The sequence below is a fragment of the Gorilla gorilla genome, chromosome 1 (genome assembly GCF_029281585.2).
Source record: "Gorilla gorilla gorilla isolate KB3781 chromosome 1, NHGRI_mGorGor1-v2.1_pri, whole genome shotgun sequence".
Taxonomy (NCBI): Eukaryota; Metazoa; Chordata; class Mammalia; order Primates; family Hominidae; genus Gorilla; species Gorilla gorilla.
The window spans coordinates 203,268,290-203,280,899 of NC_073224.2; the positions used below are offsets into that span (position 1 = coordinate 203,268,290).

A 12,610-nucleotide genomic window follows, 5' to 3' on the forward strand; every position below is an offset into this window, starting at 1 on the left:
GAATGGCCTTCGGATTGGTTGCATTCATTCATTCCACAAACATCTTTCCCATGCCCTATTCTTTTATTTTATTTTATTTTATTTTATTTTATTTTATTTTATTTATTTATTTTTTTGAGACAGAGTCTCGCTCTATTGCCCAGTCTGGAGTGCAGTGGCGCTATCTCAGCTCACTGCAAGCTCCATCTACCGGGTTCATGCCATTCTCCTGCCTCAGCCTCCCAAGTAGCTGGGACTACAGGAGCCCGCCACCACACCCAGCTAATTTTTTGTATTTTTAGCAAAGACGGGGTTTCACTGTGTTAGTCAGGATGTTCTCGATCTCCTGACCTCATGATCCACCAGCCTCGCCTCCCAAAGTGCTGGGATTACAGGGATGAGCCACTGCACCTGGCCCTCCCATGCCCTATTCTAGGTGTAAAGGATATGCAAATGATTAAGATGGAGTTCCAGTGACATCTGTGCTATATTATCTCCATCTTACGGATAAAGAAACTGGCTCAGATCGCTGAATCAGCTTGCCTGAAGCCCCTTCCAATGAAGGATCCCATTCCAAAGCCCTTGCTCCTTCCACCACGAGTTGCCTTTTTGATTGCACAAATCTTCCTGGAGTTACCCTGAGTGGCATGACCTGTGTCCTCCCTAGAAGGATGCTAAGAGGATTGTGTTTTACGCCTTGGCCCTTTGCTGGCAGGTGCTGTTCTGCCCAACCTGAGATTTATGGAGTCCTAAGATGCTCCCACAGGATGCAGATGGAAGATGCCCCCTCTCTAACAACCAGGCAGGCTCCCTGCAGATGGGCCCCAGATGGTGGCATTATCTGAGCAGTGGGATGGAGCCAGGAGAGGGGTGCTGAGAGAGGTGGGCCAGGCTTGGTCAGCCAAGTGTTCAGTGGAGAGCGTGGCTCAGGCTGGAGGGATGGTGCCTGGTAGGTTCAGAGCTGCCGGCCTGTGACAGGTTTGGCTGAGGTTGGCACTGTTGCCCCAATCCTGGCACTTGTTACTTCACATGGATCGCTGCCTAGTAGGGAGTGGTGCAGACCCTGAGCTCACTGGAGCCTCTGATTGATGCTGAGCCCAGAGTCAGGAATATGAGGGCTCCTGGCTGGGTTATCACCGTTGTGCTGTGACCATGCCTGCAGACCTGAGATGAGGCAGGCTCAGGGGGCACTCTCCTGGAAGCCCAGTGTGGCTCTCTCCCATTGGTTCTCCTCACGAAGTAATAGGAGTAATGGCTAAAAATATGGACTCTGGAGCTGGACTTTCTGGGTCTGCCTCCTGGCCTCACCAGTGGTTAACTGTGTAACCTTAGGCAGGTTGCTTAACCTCTCTGGTTTCAATCTGTAAAACAAGACTAATAACAGTGCCAACCTCATAGGATTGTTTTGAAGCTTAAATAAGAAAGATCACGTGTGTAAAATGCTTTGAACAATACAGGCATGTAGTGAGTATCAGCCGAGATGATTATTACACCAACGCCTTGACACTGTACAAACCTCACTAGCTTGTATAACCCAAATGCCAGCTGGGTGCCTCCATGTTCTTGCATTTGAGTTATGACTTGGGGGAACTTTCCAATCTCTATGACTTGGAGAAGTCCCACTCCCTCCCTGGGATTGCTATGAGATCTGGGAGACTTGAGGTCTCTGGTTCACATCCCTTTCCTCTGAGTCCACCTGAGTTGAAGAATTCAGCTGCTACTTCGTTGGTTTTTACAACAAATCCGATCTCACCAAGCATTCAGGATGTGCCCACACTTGAGTGGTGGTGGGAGTGGGGTGTCGTGGGGGGGGGGGGTCCCTCAGCGCACGGTGCTCTCTCACTGCTCCTTCCCCCATTGTGTCCCCTCCTGCTTTCCAACCCTTCCCCATCTGTTCCCCTCCTCCCTCGGCTAAGCAGAAGAACGTCTCTCTGAGCCACACCAGTAGCTGCCATTTATCAAGCACTTGTTATGGACCAGGAGCTGTTCTAGGTACTTTATAGAATCACCACATTTAAACCTCATGAGACATCTGCAAGTACAAGCTTTTGCTATCCCCATTTTGGGGACCAGGGAAGAGGCCACACAGCCAGGAAGCAGCAGATACAGGGTTCAATCCAGGAAGTGTGGTCTCCGAGCCTGGCATTCTACAATCTACTGCACTCTTTGGCTTCTTCTGTAACCTTAGCTCCAGGCATGGAGGCTAAACTTACATCTACATGAGTTTATGAAAAATCTTTTCCCAACAAACATGTAATCTCTGCTTAAGGGCAATTCCTACTCTAATCTGTTCCTTCTTTTTTTGTCTCTCTGTGCACACAGGGTGACAGAAAAGTGTTGAAGGAAAAAGGTGGGCTTTGATGCTGCTCAGGTTGGAATTTCAGGCTTGGCTCTTCACCTCTCTGAGGCTCAGTTTTCTCTCCTGTGAAATGGGTTAATAACAGTACACAAGGCATTGTGATGGTCAAAAGAGTTATGACATACACGCCTGGGTCAGTGGGTGGTCAGTAATGGGTGCCCGTTATCATCAGTATCTCTCCCCGCCAGCTCCCAGCATGGGGCCTTCCACAGGTAACATCAGAAAGACCTTGTTAGGTTGCATTTCTAAGTCTTCTGGGCTGGCTTCTGGTGCAGTTTCTCCATGGTCCACCCTGTTCATCTTCCTGCCTCCAGCTGGGTTCTCTCCCACCTCGAAGCCCCCTCTTCCCTTCTGTACCATCTCTGGCAGTAGAGGGTCCCCTCTTTCCAGTGTCTCATAACCCCCTGTAAAGCTGGTCCAAGAGCAGAATTCATCCAGGCTGGTAGGGGACAAGACTGAGTGACTGGGTGTGCCTCCCACTCACCTGCCTTGCTGGCAGTGACAGCCTCACCCAGCCTAGAAAGCACCTGGCCTGAGACAGGCCGAGAGAGGGCCAGGCTGCACTCTTCTTAGGGTGCAGTGAGTCCGGGCTCCACTTGGCTGGGACCTGTGCTGGGGGTTGGAAAAGAAGTTTCTCCTGGGAGGGGGGTGTGAGTAGCAGGAGACCTCCTGTGCCCACAGCCTGTCCAGTTCCCACTGCAATCCCTGAAGCTGCAGAGCCAGATGGAGGCAAGGATCAGGTGCCCCAGGCTCCAGGGCCAGCCCCTTGCAGCTAGGCTGAGGGATCCTGGGCAGGTCCCTTTACTATCTGTGCCTCCTTATCCTCTGCACAAAAGAGCTTGGGGACAGCTCCACCATGATGGGTGCTTGGACTTGGATCAGTGTGAAACTGTTTGGCTAGGGGTACCCTGCATCCTGCGTGGACACACCCTCTAAAGCGGAGGCGGGAAGTTGGGTTGACCTGGCCTCTGTGACTTCTGTGGAGAAGAGAACCCTCATTCCAGACCACAGACAGGTTTGAGCCTCCCCATAGTGGGGCTATTGAGCCACTCAGCCCCTGAAGTGCCCGTGTGTCTGTGTTGATGTGTGTGTCTGTGTTTCCATGTGTGTATGTATATGAGTGTGTCTGTGCTGTATGCATGTGTATGTGTGTCTATGTTTGCTTGTGTGCATGTTTATCTCTGGTTTTCTCTGTGTATGTCTACGTTTGCATGCATGTGTGTGCGCGCCTCTGTGTGTATATCTTTCTCTGTGTGTGTGTGCGCATGCGTATGTATACGTATATCTCTCTCACTGTGTGCGTGCATGCGAGTGTATTTGTGCTGCTTGTGTGCTAAGCTGTAAGTGCTCTTCCTGCTCCCCCACCTCCCTGGAAACCAGCCCCTCCTCTGGTGCACTGCAGGCCATGTCTTCCCTGTCTTCTCTGCATAGAGTGTAAAAACCCGCGTTTTTGTGTCTCAGTGACTTCTAATGGCAGGAATGGACTTCGGCAGATGAGTTGCCTTCAGGGTTGCTGCCTTCTTCTGTTCCAGCCTTTCCCTTTCTCTATGTCTCCCCCTTACCTGTCTTATCCTCTCCACTTCCCCTTCACGGGGCCTCTGACTCTCTCTCTTGCCCTTCTTTCCCAGCCACTGTCTCTGCCTTCCTCCTTTTGTCTCTCCTCTCTTCATCTCTCCCTTCCTTGCACTGCATCTCTCCCTGTCTCTGTCTCCCCCATCTCCAGCACCAGCTGACAGCTGATCCTCTGGGAGGCGTGAAGATGGAGTTGGCAGCTGAGGAGCTGTGAGGGTGCCGAGCCAGGCACCGGGTGGAGCTGCTCCACATTCAGGATGGGCGATGGCGGCTTCCAGGAAGGCAGAGGAGCCTCTCAGAGGGCAGGAAGAGGAAGAGGAGGCAGAGCTGCCGGGAAGAACTGTGGGGTCAGGGTCAGTTATCCGCAGGAGGGGACCAAGGTCTTCAGGGAGGTGGAGACGGGGTGGATGGGGGATGAGGTTCTGAGGGTGGCAGGTGTATGTGTGCATGAAGCCTGGAAGCTCCTAGACAGGAGAAGCCCGCTATTCTGAGTCTTGTCCCTGACTCCCCCTAACCCAACATGTGCCTGGCACTGACACATGAAACCCTAGCCGATGGCATGGGAGCCCATTTCCTGGGAGCTCTGGGGCAGCAGACCAGGAGAGAGCTGCTAGTCTGGGAGCAGAAGGTGCCCAGCATGCATCACTGCGCCATCAATTATGCTGAGCGTTGTGGAGGAAAACCAGGAGGCAGAGAGCAGGAGTGAGATCTTAGGGCTCCTTGCTCTCCAGTGCCCTGACCATGCTGCACAGCAATGAAAGTGGCCTGAAGGACAAGGACTCAGAGTCACCTTGTGCTCTTCAGAGAGCTCACAGCTCACAGAAGCAGACTATTCTGTTTTCAGAAACCAAGTCTCCTAGAAAGAACACACAAACAAAGTGACAAACTCCTATTCATCCTTCAAAGCCCAGCTCAGATGTTACCTTGTCACAGGAAGCCCTTCATGACTCTCACCTACAGGGACTCTCTTCCACAGCATGTCTCTATCTCGGACCTGTTTCTTTCATGACACCAAGCCCACCACTTGGTAATATTTGTATATCTGCATGTCTTCCTCATGAGACTTAGAGCTCCTTGAGGGTGGGGCAAATATCTGATCTATTTCTCTAATGTCTAATATGAGGCAGACCGAGAGTGGGTTTCTGAGTCAGACACACAGATCCTCAGATGACGGACTGGGCTAGAGACATAGGGTTGGGCAGGAAAAGATGCTTCAAGTCCAGGGACCTATTCTGAATGTCCCAGGGAGGGGCAGGGTGATGGAGTAAGTGTAGCTGCCCCTCCTGAGAATCAGGACACCACATCTTAATGGGCCATTTGATGAGCACTATGGACTGAGGCCCCATTCTTGGTACTGTTTTCCCTGGGACCCCGGGGCAGAGAACAATATGGAGGTGAGGGGAGGTGGTGGGAACTCCACTCTGAAGAAGAGACATGGCCCTGACCCAGGGACCTTCAGTCTGAGAAGGATGAGCATGGCTCTGTCCCTCGAATTGGAGGGAGCACGTGCCTGTAGAGATGGTGTCTCCTCACTCTGTAGGCTGGTTTGTCACAATCCAGGTAACGTCTATCTGTCTGTCCTGTAGGTATCTGTCTGTCCTGTCTCTCATTCAGTCTTAGAGCAATTCCTCCACTCCCCATCCTGTGTCTAATGAACCTGACGTTCAGAGAAAATGTCTTTGGTAAAGGTCACAAGAGGGAGGTGGCATTCTTGCTGACAGCACCTGTCCTTCCTGTGCCAGCACTCCCTCCTTCAAGACAAAGTGCCAGGACTACGTCCCTCAGAACCTGCACCTGCCCCACCAGTCACCACCTCCAAGCCTCCCAGTCTTCATAAACCCTCTCACTTGGAAAGACACCGTGCAGGTTATTCATTCTCCCTGCTGGCCATAGAAGTTGCAGGGATGACTCAGAACCAGCCCTACCTGGCAGGGTGCTAGGGTAGGCATATCCTAGGAGCAGCCAAGCTGAATTCCTAGCTCCAGGGTGTATCTGTAGTGGGAGGTAAGAGATAAGGCCAGCAAGAGAGGCAGAACCTAGGTGGTGAAAATTACATACTCCAGCCTCAGAAGCTTGGCCTTGATCCTGAGGACACTGGTGAGTCATGAAAGAGTGTGGGCAGGGAGATGTTCACATTTGTGCTTTGGGAAGATCCCTCTGGCTGCAGGATGAAGGATGGATGCAGATGGAGGCAAGAGATGACCGTGGCCTGGTCTAGGGTGGTGGATGGATTGGAGAGAGTTTTTTGGCCAAGGGAGAGGAAGTGGTGGAAGATGGGGTGCAAGTTTTAGCCCTGGTGGCTCAGCGGAAGGTGATGGTGTTTACTGAGATGGGAGGAGCAGGTTGGAAAAAAGATGATGAGTTGGTTTTGAATATGTTGAGTTTTCTTGGGAGACGGAGATGTCCAGTGGACAGTTCGAAAGAGGATCTGGAGCTCGAGATGGAAGTCTGTGCAGGGGAGGTGGACTTGGAAGGGCCTGTGCTGCAGTTGGTAATTGAAGCTGTGGTGCGGACATGGTGTGGACACTGTTTCAGAGGTATGGTGGGAGACCAAGCAGCGGGGAGGGCCCAGGACAGCACCATCAGGGATGCTGGTATTGAGAGGCGGGGCATGAAGAGAAGGTCATGCCGGAGTCTGAAAGGGAGCAGTCAGAGGAGAGGACTTCAAGGGGAGAGTGGTCACCAGGGCCACCTACTCGTCAACCCTAAAAGGAAGCCTTTGCCATTCTTGTTTCACAGGTGTAACGGCAAAATAACTTGCAGTAGAACTGGGAGTCAAATCTGGCTCTATCAGATTCCAAAGGCCGACTCTTGGCTATGCTTACACTTCTACCTACAGAGGCTGGTCACCCACAGGACATCCATGTTCAGTTCTCAATCCAGGGGTGCCCTTGGGGAGGGAGGGCTTAAGGAGGCCTGTCCCACTAGGCATGAGCTCTGCATTAGTTATACTGCTCTTAACCATGTGCCTGGGGAGGTCCCAACCATTCTCCCCTCAAACTTACTCTCAAGTTAACTCCATATGACCTGTCTTCTACCTCAGATTCTCTGCTTAGCCTCCACGATTCCCAAAGGGACTGGAGTCTACCTTGAATACCAACTTAATAATTGCTAATAATTCCATGGCACAACCTACATTCTAGCTTCTCTCTATACATTAGTCTTCCAGCAACCCTTGAGATAGACAGCATTATCTTTGTTTTATAGATGGGGAAACTGAGGCATTGAGCATTTAAGTACTTTGCCCAAGCTCACACAACTGGCAGATGGCAGAGCTGGGATTCAAACCTAGGCAGCTTGTGCTCTTCACTGCTCTAAGCCCTTCCTCTTGGCTCATGGCCATCTCTTCTTCAGATCCTATTTCCTTCTGTGAATCTAGTGAGTACTCAACAACATAAGGTTAGGCAGTGCCTGCCACTCGTGGATGATGGGAATGAGGGTGGTGATGGTGGGGACACTTAGGATGGCACCCTGCCTGTTGTCTCTGAAGATCACGCCTCTCTCTGATTCCCCTTATGGTGCAGCTGCAGACTTTGATGGTGGGGACGGATTTGCCTGGAGCCATCAGCACTTGGAACCTTGTGTTTCAAGGATGTTAAAGGGGGCAGTTTCAACAACTTGTTGTCAGACAGACTTGGTTCAAGTCTGTGGGAACTTAGACACATGACTTAAAACTATCCTTGCCTCTAGTTACTCTTCAGTAAAATGGCCACGACAAGAGCAGCCCCATTCCCCCTGCACACAGGATGGGGGAGAAGGAGGTGATTATAAATGGCAAAGCTTTGTGTGTTCGTACACTTAACCCAAGCCCTACTCCCAGGCCCCATGGAGCAGTTGGGAGTGCATGTGGTTATTCCATTAGGAAGACCAGAGTTTGAATCTTGGCTTTTGTTACTCCCTCTCTGCCTCCCTTGGCCTCAGTTACCTAATTTATAAAGTGGGGGTAATAATAGTATCTACCTCATGGTATACAGAAGCAACTGCTTTTTTTCAAACCACCACTGTGTACACACCCTTTGTCTTTTGGGAAAGAGGCATAATTTTTCTCCAGGGTGGATTGTTCTTTGTTTAGCAACATGCCTTGATGGCTGTTTTTAGAGGGAAAATTACCTCCCCTTCTCCAAGAGCATGGACTCAGCAGGCTTGGCAAGATAGCAACCCTGCCTGCTCCACTGGAACAGATGCTGCTGGTGCCCTTGTGCCCCTGCCCTCCATGCTCAGCCTCTGCGAGGTTCTGAACCCCTCCAAATGAGAGCTTTCTCAGGGCCTGCCTGAGATGCAGGTTGGACCTGCCAGGGAGTCACTGCCACTGGGAGCAGCCTTCAGCCAATAGCAGACGGAAGTTGGAGGCTAAACACAGCTTCTTTGACCCTCAGGTGGGCTGACTCTGAGGTGTGTTCCACACCATCTCACAGAGGTCCCAGTGAAATGGAGCCCCTGTTGCCCACAGTGATGGCTCATCAGCACTCTGTATTGGCTCACTTCCCTTCCCCTTCCCACACCCCTTCCCCTTCCCCTTCCCATGCCCCTTCCCCTTCCCATACTCCTTCCCCTTCCCCTTCCCACACCCCTTTCCCTTCCCATACTCCTTCCCCTTCCCATATCCTTTCCCTTTCCCCTTCCCACACCCCTTCCCCTTCCCCTTCCCACACCGCTTTCCCTTCCCATACTCCTTCCTCTTCCCATACCCCTTCCCTTTCCCATATCCCTTCCCCTTCCCACACCCCTTTCCCTTCTCACATCCCTTCACCTTCCCACACCCTTTCCCCTTCCCACACCCCTTCCCCTTCACACACCTCTTCCCCTTCCCACACCCCTTCCCCTTCCCATACCCTTTCCCCTTCCCATGCCCCTTTCCCTTCCCATATTCCTTCCCCTTCCCATTTCCCTTCCCCCTCCCACACCCCTTCCCCTTCCCATACTCCTTCCCCTTCCCCTCCCCACATCCTTTCCCCTTCCCATGCCCCTTCCCCTTCCCATATCCCTTTCCACTTCCCACACCCCTTCCCCTTTCCACATCCCTTCCTCTTCCCATACCCCTTCCCCTTCCCACACCCCTTCCCCTTCCCACATCCCTTCCCCTTCCCATACCCCTTCCCCTTCCCACACCACTTCCCCTTCCCACATCCTTTCCCCTTCCCATACCCCTTCTCCTTCCCCTTCCCACACCCCTTCCCATATCCTTTACCATACTTCCCACACCCCTTCCCCCTTCCCCTTCCCACACCCCTTCCCCTTCCCATATCCCTTACCCTTCCCATACACCTTCCCCTTCCCATACCCCTTCCCCTTCCACTTCCCCTTCCCATATCCCTTCCCCTTCCCATACCCCTTCCCATATCCCTTCCCATACTCCTTTCCCTTCCCATATCCTTTCCCCTTCCCATACCCCTTCCCATACTCCTTTCCCTTCCCGTATCCTTTCCCCTTCCCATACCCCTTCCCATATCCCTTCCTTTATGAAGAAACATAAGTCTCTTCAGGGCTTGTCAGGGCTCCTGCCGTCCCCTCCCCTCCTTCCTCTCCTCCCCTCCCCTCCCTTCCCCTCCCCTTTTTCTCCTTCCTTTTCCATTTCTCTTCCCTCCCTTCCCCTCTCTTCCCCTTTTTCTCTTCCTTTCCTTTCCCTCCCCTTCCCTTCTGTCTTCCCTTGTTCCTTTACCCATGCTTCCTGCGAGCACCTCCAAAAAAATGACTTGCACTCATATCCTTACCTCAGGTCTCCTTCTTGGTGAACTCAGCTGAAGACATCCAAGATGATGAGAGTCTCCCCAAGATATAGGAGAAGAGATGTAAGAAGGGCTTTGAGAGACCAGGAGTCTGAGCAACATGGTGGAAACTGATAGGCTTGAAGATGAGACATAGCCAGTGAACATTACCAGGAATGGCTGAGGCTCAAGAGTGTGGGTTTGATTTTAAGTCATGTGCTGGCCTGTGTAACCACTCTCATTATCCTCAAACCTCCAGTGAAACTCACTCATCTGGGACAGCGTTGTGCTCCTGGGAGCTTTGGGGAATCAGAGAGGCTGCAGAGTTTTTTGGGTTAGCTCAGGGGAGAGAGAATCAGATAGACAGATGTATTTGTAACACATACGAATACGTTCTAACAGGAGAACTTATACCTTCTTCACCTGCCAGGGAGAAGCCCAAAGGAGTGGCTATGCCCCAGACTAGAGAGGCCAGAGGTGGCTTCCCAGTGGTCCAAGCTGGGGCTAAAAATGTTAGTGTGTACTTTAATTTCCTGGGGCTGTCTTAATAAACTGCCCCAAACTAGGTGGCTTGCAAGAGATATTTAGTCTGTCACCACTCTGGAAACAAGAAATCTGAAGTCAAGGTGTCAGCAGGACTGTGCTCCCTCCGAAAGCTCTAGGAGATGAGAGGCCTCTCCCGGCCCCTGGTGGCTGTTGACCTTCTTTATGATTGCATCACCCCAATCTCCACCTTCGTCTTCACGTGGCCTTCTCCCCTCCTCTGTGTGTCTGTGTCTTCTTCTGTCTCTTATAAAGACATTGATCAGATTTCCAGTCTGTCCAGGGCAATCCAATATGATCAATCTCATCTTAAGATCTGTAAGTTAATGATGTGTAAAAAGACCCTTTTTCCAAATAAGGTCACGTTCACAAGTTCTGGGGGGCAGGATGTGGACATTTCTTTTTAGAGACCACCATTCAACCCACACAGTGGGGGTCTGCCAGGCAAAGAGAAGCAGGATGTGAGCTCCCATGATAGAACCCCCAGCAGACAATGAGAAGGGCCATGTGAGAGGGGATGCTGGGAAGAGAGGAGCTTGCCTGGTCTGGGCAGAGACAACATAGAGGCAACAACCTGAAGTGTCAGGACTCAGAGAAGACACTGGGTGTTGGCACCAAAGTCCACAGGGAACCCCAGACCAGACCAGTTATGAGAGGTAGGCATTGGGGAGGGCTGCAACTTGGTGGGCACATGAGTGCTCGGGGTATGTCTTTGGACACTGAGGTTGCCAGTTTAATTCTAGACTCCTTTCCTTCCCCAACACCTGGAATGGGATTGGACCTCTGCTTTCGTGACAGTCCTGACTGTCTCCCTGGCACTGAGCCCTGATGTCTAACTACTACCATGGAAGCCTGGTGGCTTTGACCCGCCCTGCCCCAGGCAGCCCTCCAAGCATCCACAGAGCTCTCCCCTCCTCAGCATCTACCAGGCACCAGCTTCACAGGTGTCCACATCCCAAACAGTTTTTTCCAGCCACCCCTGCCAGTTCTTTTAAAATGGGTACATGCTTGCATTTGGCATGTCTATTTATAAAGTATATTTCTGTATCACTGCACTAATGTTTTACATGTATTGTAAAACATAATTAAAATTATTTAGATTTAAATTGATAAGATAAAGATAAAATATTTTAAATCATTTTATTGTACATAGTTATTAATATTAATGGTTCAAAGCATTTTTGTTCTCACTAAAAGATTAAATGAAGGCCAGGCACGGTGACTCATGCCTATAATCTCAGTACTTTGGGAGGCCGAGGTGGGTGGATCACCTGAGGTCAGGAGTTCGACATCACGCTGGCCAACATGGTGAAACCCCACCTCTACTAAAAATACAAAAATTGGCTGGGCATGGTGGCAGGTGCCTGTAACCTCAGCTACTCGGGAAGCAGAGGCAGGAGAGTTGCTTGAACCCGGGAGGCTGAGGTTACATTTAGCCGAGATTGCACCATTGCACTCCAGCCTGGCCGACAAGAGAAAAACTCCATCTCAAAATAAACAAATAAATAAATAAATAATAAAAATTTAAAAAAGATTACATGGGAACCATGTGATTGAAAATGTTTCATTTTTAAAAAGCAAAGCTGTGTGATAGGGCAAGTCAAAGGCCTGGTTCTTAATTCAGATTATTTTGGTACTTGGTTTTAATTACTGGAGGTGTCAGGGAGGAAGATTACTTGCAAAGATGCATTGTTCTAAATGGAAAAACAACAATGCTGGCTGTGCTTACTAAATACTCATAGTTATTTTTCATTCTCATCCACCAAAGTTTTTTGCAAAGTTTTTTGTTGAAATTCAGCAAGCAAATTTCCATCTTCCCTGATGTCAATCAGTGGTTCTTGCAAACTAATCAAAAGGTGTTATATTTTTATATTTTTAGCAAATCAGTTCTGAAACACTTTGGAAGATTTTTTTAAACAGGTTAAAATATTGTTTCCAACTTTTTAAAGTTTTCATATATAGGAGTTGTTATGGGTGATATATGTACAACATTTTCTATCACAAAAATCACCAAACAATGACATTTCCAAATGTTTGTTTTAAAAAAAAATGCTCTCTCCATAGCACTAGTTACTTTCAGAAAGTAATTTCTCTTTGAGTCATTATTCACATGTCAAATGTACCACGGAGAGACAGAGAAAATGTGTGTGCTTTTTTTTTTCTTTCAAGATCTCTGTCGTCTAAATGCAATGTGGTATCCTGAATTGGATCCTGGAACAGAAAAAGGGCATTCGTGGCAAATCTGGTAAAATCCAGAGTCTGGAGCTTTGTTAATAGCAATGTACAGTGTTAATTCTTAGTTTTCACAAATGTATCGTGGTTACGTAAGAAGTTACATTATGGGAAACTGGGCACAGAGCATACAATTACTCTCTGTACTATCTCTTCAACTCTTCTGTAATATAAAATCATTTCAAAATTTAAAAATTCACTTGAAAAATGTTTGGGCCGG

General features: G+C 49.8%; 1 long non-coding RNA gene across 2 annotated transcripts; it reads left to right on the top strand.

Moving 5' to 3' along the window:
• Positions 1–2,495: 2,495 nt before the first annotated feature.
• On the top strand, positions 2,496–10,452 carry LOC109029463 (uncharacterized). 2 transcript variants are annotated; one of them, XR_010133764.1, is made up of 3 exons: positions 2,496–2,550; positions 4,062–4,263; positions 9,627–10,452. It is a non-coding gene; the product is annotated as an uncharacterized lncRNA (long non-coding RNA). The 2 variants fall into 2 exon arrangements; XR_010133763.1 differs by lacking the exon at positions 2,496–2,550 and adding an exon at positions 3,225–3,353.
• The last annotated feature ends 2,158 nt before the right edge of the window (positions 10,453–12,610 follow it).